The sequence below is a fragment of the Ischnura elegans genome, chromosome 1 (assembly GCF_921293095.1).
Source record: "Ischnura elegans chromosome 1, ioIscEleg1.1, whole genome shotgun sequence".
NCBI classification, from domain to species: domain Eukaryota; kingdom Metazoa; phylum Arthropoda; class Insecta; order Odonata; family Coenagrionidae; genus Ischnura; species Ischnura elegans.
This window is the reverse complement of record NC_060246.1, coordinates 61,536,765-61,544,629: the sequence shown is the minus strand read 5'-3', so window position 1 is coordinate 61,544,629 and position 7,865 is coordinate 61,536,765.

The window sequence follows — 7,865 nt, the reverse complement described above, 5'->3', positions numbered from 1 at the left end:
GATTGGTGAGGGTACAGCTCGCCTTAGACTAAGCCACAGCCATGTAAACTTTACACATTTGGTATAGGGGATCAAATATTTTCCCTTTTCCATTGCAATCTACTAGGAATTTTGTAGGGCAGTTTGAAGGCTTTATCCAGAATTTAAGCCAATAACCCCTTGGTCAATATCCAAAGTTCCAAACGCTCAAACCATTTGGCTCCAATGTTCCTATCCTGTTGCCGTCAATGTTTTCGTCGAAGTGAACTGAATTTGGTGGAATTTTACGTTAACGTGCCTGACGCGCTGCATCAAGAACTTGCGTGGGTGTCGTAAAAGTCGCTGTTTCATTTGACTGCACTATGGCTCGTCATTCCCACGGTCGCAGGTATACCTCGGGCAACTTTTTGAGCGATCGATATTTTGCACGCCTCTTGTCGCGTCCGTTTCTTTCTTGCTTAACATTCGTAAGGGTGCTGAGGTTGTCGACGAAGTCCTTCCCTTTCGTCGCTCCTCATTACTGTGTATCGGGGAAATTCCCTCGTCGCATTTCATTTCTTTCTCTTTCGCGAAGGCAAAATGATATTACATTGATTTTACAGTCGCAAGAACTTCGTACGTTAATTAAGAAGAAATTCAGGGAAATTCTTCGTGATAAAACTGTAAAAAGGAGCGCAAGTTGCGACGTTCTCACTACGCCTCTTGCGTCTGATGGCGAGGATGAATTTAAATTAATTTTTTTTTTTCACTGTTATCCATGTATTTTTCCTTTCATTTTCCGTGCCGAATGATTGTGTGCGCACGACTTCGCGCGAAAGAAATCACGGAATTGTTTCTTGCTCATCAACAATGGTATCGAGCGAGAAGCCATTCCACTTACGCTAAAAGGGGGTGCCGCTCTATTTAAGAGGTTCCTGACCCCGCGTCACGTATCCCTCGGAGTAGGCATGCCCGTGGTTATGTATAGAGGCTTAGAAAACATTACAAAGGCGATTCGTGCCAAAGATTGTTTTCTCACCGAACGAGGAAGAGAAAGATAAGTTTCATAGGGGTCGCTAATCTGAGATATTTGGGATCAGCTCCTGATTCAGGCTCTTTAATGGAGCATTACGACTCTTTCGATGAATTTTATCCCTCAAGAAGATGTTTTCGCTATCTTTATTCGGTTTCTCTCGTGTAATCACTGGGTCGGTGAATATAAACTTTTTCTTTCCTTCAGTGCTATTTCGATGAATTTTCACGATTTGATGGTTTTATTAATCTCGTTTTTTCGCACAGTTTGGTCATACATTGACTGAAAACTCTGTAAGACTTGAAAAAACAATGGTGGAGAAGTTAACGGATAAACGGTTAATCCATGATCGTCAGCTAGGCTGCGGCATTATGGAAACTACTTGTGTCTCGCTTGCGTTTCATGTCAATGTATTATCGGTATCGGTCTACCTTCTAGTATTTGGTGCTGAGTGTTTGTTGCTGCGAAATTTTCAAATCCAATTTCACAGAGGATGATACAAAACCGTGGCGTGGTAGAGCTAGGAGGGCGATGCATTTTTTTCTGTCTTCAACTTGCCTAGTTGTGATTTCTAGCCATTCTAGCGAGTTGATTTCGGTACAAATATATATTTTAACTTAATTTGAAATTGTATATTTTTATGAAAACATTTTATAAATGATTTATAAATTCAGATATTTTTCTTTCGACATCTTCCACTTCCAAACTATCGCTGGCCACTTGAAGCTGGGTGGGGAAAGGTCTCTCTCTATGAAATTGGAATGGGCCGTTGCATTTTTAAATTGTGTTATTATATTCTCAGGTCGATCCAAACTCTACGAAACTCGTCAAGAAAGCAAAGCCGTTTTAGGAAAAATTTTAGGGCCTAGTGTATTCATTTAGAGAAAGGGTTTCACTTTTAACCGAAAATTACGCGTGGGTTTAGGGGCCCTTGACCTCTCACGCTTGCTATGCCCTTGCGAGAAAAAGTACGCCCACTTGAGTCTCCTTTATAGTCTTTGAATAGAAAACCAATCGAGCTCGTAAAGTACTCTGCAATTTTCGCGGTGATTTTCTTCAGACACTGAAGATTTCGGAATGCAGCTCGGAATTCCGAAATAACAACCTTATAATTGGGACGGAGAAACTTGACAAAGAAAACTCCGAGAAAATTATTGAGGCGTAGTACAAAAAAAACCCTCCTCACCGCTGGCTTGTCAAACTACCAAATCGATATTCTTGGCCCTATTGTCTTTCTTTGGCACTGTTGGTCTGTTTACTAAAGAGGCTGTTTGTTGATTCATCAGAATCCTATTATGGGCCTGCAGGTCACTCGCCAAAGTAAGTTAAGCCCCTCGACTTTCATTCTTAAACGGCTCTCGTCTCGCTTCAAAGCAAAAACCAAGTTATTACCCTGTCGCGGTACTATTTTCCTGATATGAAGGCATTGCTATCTCACTATCGAAATTACCATTTCGATTGAATGTAAAGGTGCATGCTAAAAAAATACTGGAATTGATAATTTATTTTCATTTTCGTAGTAGCTTTACTGATGTTTAGGATTTGTTGAGTGGTTTTGGCTCTTTAAATTTTTTACATACATATCCTAAATGTTCAGGATTAATTATGTATATTTTGATATGGTTATGTACCAAATCTTTTATTGTTCACCTACGTCTGATCTCTCCTTTGACGTCTGGATGCTGTCGCGGCACTTTCTGTTGGCAAGGATGTACATTGATCGTACAGCTTTAATTTACATTTTACATGCATCATACTATTTTTTTGTTGTGAGTTACTTCCTTTTTCTCACTCTTTTTACGCCACCACTATGGTTAATAACGACTGTTTCCTCTGGCAGGATAAAATTTTTCCGTCCATTCCTTTTCCATTAGGGGAAAGTCCATTCTCAAATGAGACGATGAATCTTCCATGGCTATCGCATGTCTCATTGTTTGAGATAATTCAGTCATCTCTCGTGTATGAATCAGAGAGGTTTGCATATCTCAATGGTCTCTCTATCTCTCTTATATTAATCTTAACACTATTAACTGTAACATGTTTTTGTCTACTTATGGTGCCACCAAATAAATAGTTTCTCCTACTCCGATTGCATCTTCAAACTGCAAATATAATTTAAAATTCTTGGCCATTCTCAATGCACATACGTGCCTCACCTATGACCTCAGGCTTAAATTGCGAGGCAATGCATGAGGGCTCAGGGGAGCCCTTCGAGGTTACAACACACCGGGGCCAGGAACCAAGCCCGTGGCTTATACGCCCGGTCACCCGGGGAGGGGCTGGAGAGGAAGGAAAAAGGATAGAGGCGCCGCCGCGATGGGAGCCCGCCGACGCCTCTGGGAGGGGATAGGAGCGGAAGGGAGGGGACGGGGAAAAACACCCCAACGCTACAGAGCGAAAAGGGCCCACTAAATAGCGAAAACAAGCGTACGCAATTTATTTTCCACCATCCCGAGGAGATTTTCCTATGAGGAAGAAAAATCCCAGATTGGGACAGTGGGAGAATTGCGAGACAGTCGGCAGTAATCAATCTGCGTTCGTATTAAAGTTATTTTGTGAGGGTCCATCTGATGCTTCCAGTAATCTTATGAATTTTTGTCGCTCATAGTCAATTATTGACGCTCGATATTATTTCCTTTTCACTTTACCTCCCTCATCACTCGTGACATCGATTAGCACCCGCCTCTGATAAAATAATTGGTTGCCCTGGTTGAAATTGCCTCAAATAAAAGTCATTTTTACCCCCACAACGAAAATTGGGGTTGGGGACCTCCGTTTTCAATGCTTCCCCCGCAATGCGGACAGAACTCAGCCAGGGGTGCTTCCTTTAGAGATTGGACCAGCCCCCCTTCCGTAGATGTAGCTGGCTTCTTGAACTGCCAGAGAAGGGTGGGGCGTTTCCAAGCATTATTTAGAGCACACACCTCCTGTAGTCGAAAGCATCGATCATGATGCGAATTATTACCCATTTTCACGATGCTAAGTTATCATGATAATTGACAGGAAACGCAATTTATCAACCACCTAGCATCAGATATTTTTATAACTATACCATCAAATATTTCTTGACTTCCCATAGTTTTCGGCGTTAAAGCCCTTCAACATTTCTTCCCCTGTGTTATTTTTAGGTTGTTGAACTTTGTATTGTGTCCAATGAGCCCTTATCTTTCCTGCTATTCCGAAGACGAATCGTGAGAATTCTTTCCTTGTGCTTCTCATCGCTTATTCTCCATTATTCGCCTTCGGTGTGAAGTTCCCATTGTTTAAGTTCTATTTTTATTTGATCAACCCTCCATGACGTGATGCCGAATTGGGTTCACCTTATGGTGATGACTTCAATCCTGATTCCTCTAGCGTGGGAAAGTATCCGCTATTGTTAAGCATAAATATTTTAGCGGCGATTTTCCTCTCTTTGCGGTAATGCTGGCTGATATTTGATAAAGAATTAATCTAATTTAAAATTAATATACGTTCCTGGGCGTAGATCGCCGGGTCCAAACTGTCAATCAGGCATGCTTGCGCTCTAACGTCTCGTATTTCGTCTTATGCCATCATCTGGACTGTTACGTAAATCCCAACTGATGACGAGGGTAAGCTAGACAACGGGTTACAGCGAATGTCCTTGTTCTCTTTCGTCTTAAAATCTAAGGAATTCCCATTATGGATACCTGGCTATGTGCCAAATTTCGGTTGATATTAGTGTTCAGCGTCTGTTCTTGCTAGGAAAGAATTCTTGTGAGGCAAGCGGGAGAGCATCTTGACGTCAGATAACTTTAGACAAGTAGCTACCATCAATTCTTTACTACTCATTACTGCCTAATTTAAATCATTTTATTTATTTTATCGTTTTTGTTTAGATTATGGGTGACTAGATATTTGGTTATCTCCATTTCTTCATCCAGTGAGCTCTGAATGATTCCATTTCAGATATTGTTATTATATTATATAATTATATTTCAGTTTATATAATTCCTTATTTGGCATTTGTTTTCGTAAAATTTTTAAATGATTTTTTTAAATTGTAATTTTAATTAATCGGTTATTTTATTATTAATAGGTAGGTATGACACTGCCCTGAAAGTTTATCATTTTGGATTCTAGTTTTTTGTTCACATTTTCGAGGATACATAACATCCACGGCATCTGCCAATTACATTATGCGATCTTAAAGCAAGTAAAATTTCATACCAGATTTTTCATTTTCAAAAATGCTCTGCCTTGGAAGTGATGGAGGGGCCTTATTGTGACGCTTACGTGCGGGTTCATTTTCGTTGAAGAACCTGCCGGATTCGAGATAGTCGCGAAAAAAACGACGCACACGGGATGGTTGAATATTTTTTGAGTGCTCGGAAAAACAACATAAACTTCTCCTCGCTTACCTCTAGCGTATGAACTTCCGCGCTTCCTGTCGATAATGACCAAAAACTGAAAATTTTGTAGCATACTCCCGCGCGCGAGAATTAATTTCCCCTAAAATTTCTTAATTTTTCCCGCGGACACGATTTTAATTCACGACCCTTACTCATTTTTTGAGCGCGTATCTCGGAGATCTTTTTTTTTTGTTGATGAAGAAGGGTGAGAGAGGGTATAAGGTTTGAGGACGAAATTCACACGAGGCCAGACAGCCCTCGTCTTCGCCGACGCAGACAACGGGAGAGACAGTACGTGTAGGGGGATGATGGAGGGTGAGGTAGGAGGGGAACGGGAATTGCGTAGAAACGGGGAGGAGGTGCAAGAAGGAGGGGAGAATTCAAAGGGGGGTGTGTTCCTGGGAGGGTACATCAGCGCTTACTCACGGATGCCGACGGCGCATGCTCCACTATCGGTTCCTATACAACCGAGCTTCCCCACACTTCCCGTCTGCACCCCCATCCCATCCCCATGTTTCCACCCCACGCGGTCCCCATACCCCTACCTTAACCCTCCCCCCCTCTGCCGAGAGAATTTCTCAACTAATCTTTCTCTCTTCCCTCCCGCCCCACTACACAACGCCATTTCCACGCACGGGAGTCAAGTCCACAGTCGCCCGCCTGCTTCCAAAGGCTTCTGGTCGTGCTCTTCCGACCCTGTCCTACGAGACCAGCGTGGTGGTATTGTTGTCATCGGGAGCTGAAGGTGGCGGGCACGATTACGTGCCTTCGCCCCTATCGGAGAGATTTGTCGTCGGAGAAGAAGAGGTGATGGGTCCGTCTCTTCGCCCCTCGTTCAGACCTTAGGACCATCGCCGCGGTGCACGAGGGACAACGGCGTGGATGTGCGGATGCGACGGACGGAGGAGCGGCTTCGCGGGAGACCGTCAGAATGGCATCCGATGCGAGGTGAGCGTGAATGAGGCAGCGTGAGGGGTTGGACGTGAGTGATGCCTGCCCACCCGCCGGAGTAAAGCACGCCCATATTCCCACCCTCAAGTTCACCCCTCACCATCCCCATCGTGTGGCAAGCCTCCCTCCCTTCCACGCGCAACGTATCCTCCTCCCCCTCCCTAACTCCTCCCTCCCCTCTCGTATTCCCTGGGTTCCTTCATGCGTCGCCTACCCCCGACCCCTCTCTCCCCCTCGCCCTAACATTACCCCCCCCCCCCGAAAACCAGCGGATGACGCTACCCTCATTGCCCCGTGTTGGTCGATATGGTGTGGCATTCTCACGAATTCTGCGTGCGTATAGCATAATATTCGGTCCGTCGCGACACTGCATCGGCCGTGCCATCCCTCGTCGGGCGTCATCTGGAATGCGCCCGCGTCTCCCCGCCGCCGTCTTCCATTCAATAATCTTCTCGGCTCGTTAAATTAGCTCCCTCCCTCTCGCGCCTCGCCCCCTTCGTCTTTTTTAAATGCTCGCCGTCGCCGCCGCGGGCGTGTGCTCGCCTTGACTCCCGACACGTGAAGTCGTCGACCCGCCGCCGTCGGGATTTTACTTGGCGAGGGAATGTTTTGCTTCTGTCTAGAGACGAAGAAATGTTTTTGATCCGCGTCCATCTTTTGTCTACCTAGTGCTGGGGGCGCTGAGTTTCAAACGGGGATGAGGAATCTGAGATCTCTTCGAGCGTGGTAAATGTCTCCGATAATTTTTGGAATTGATTTTTTTTCTATCAGATCTATTCGCATATTGTGTATTTCCAGTGTGCTAACGTGATTTACGCGTACTGCAGCATTATCAGTAATGGTATAATGAGCAGATTTTTCGGTGAAAAATCAATCCGCGTTTTCGATTCATTCCGAAAAAGCAACTGTGCTTTTTTTCTGCTTCTTTTCGTAATTGGAAAGTTTTCGCTTAATTTCATGGAAATTACTGTACTCTACCAATATGTACTTATGAGATTATGGCAATGTAATGTACAACCCGTAGAGTGATAAAAATATTTTGGGTAGAACTGTAATGGGAATGATAATAGCGCAAGAATAATAATATCATTCCTACGCTAGCTACTGCTGTGTAATTTCTTATTTACTTTATGAGGATAAAGTTGGGATCCATTCGTCTTCATTTTTTTCTGCGAGACATTGTACATTTAAAATCCGATCGGACAGAATATTGGTAAATAAGAACAGATCACTCCCTCGCTTAAAGGTTTTTTACATTGTCTCCAAGCCCTCATCCCTTATTTTTTCGGTTTTAATATCGTAAGTGATGCCGGCCTGGCTCTAAAATTCAATTGATACAATTGAGTTTTTCCTTTTACTGATGCGATGGAACCTGCTGTGATGACTCGGAAATCACTGCGCCTGCCGGAAAAGGTGCTTCCAGGAAGAAGCCTTCCCTCCTTCCGTATATTTTTCGCAGCGGCTTGGGTTCAAATGAATGATGCCTGGGCAGTCGCACCGCCACTCGTCAATCTTCATTAACGATTTTTTCCTGGCCGATAACTCATGCTGAC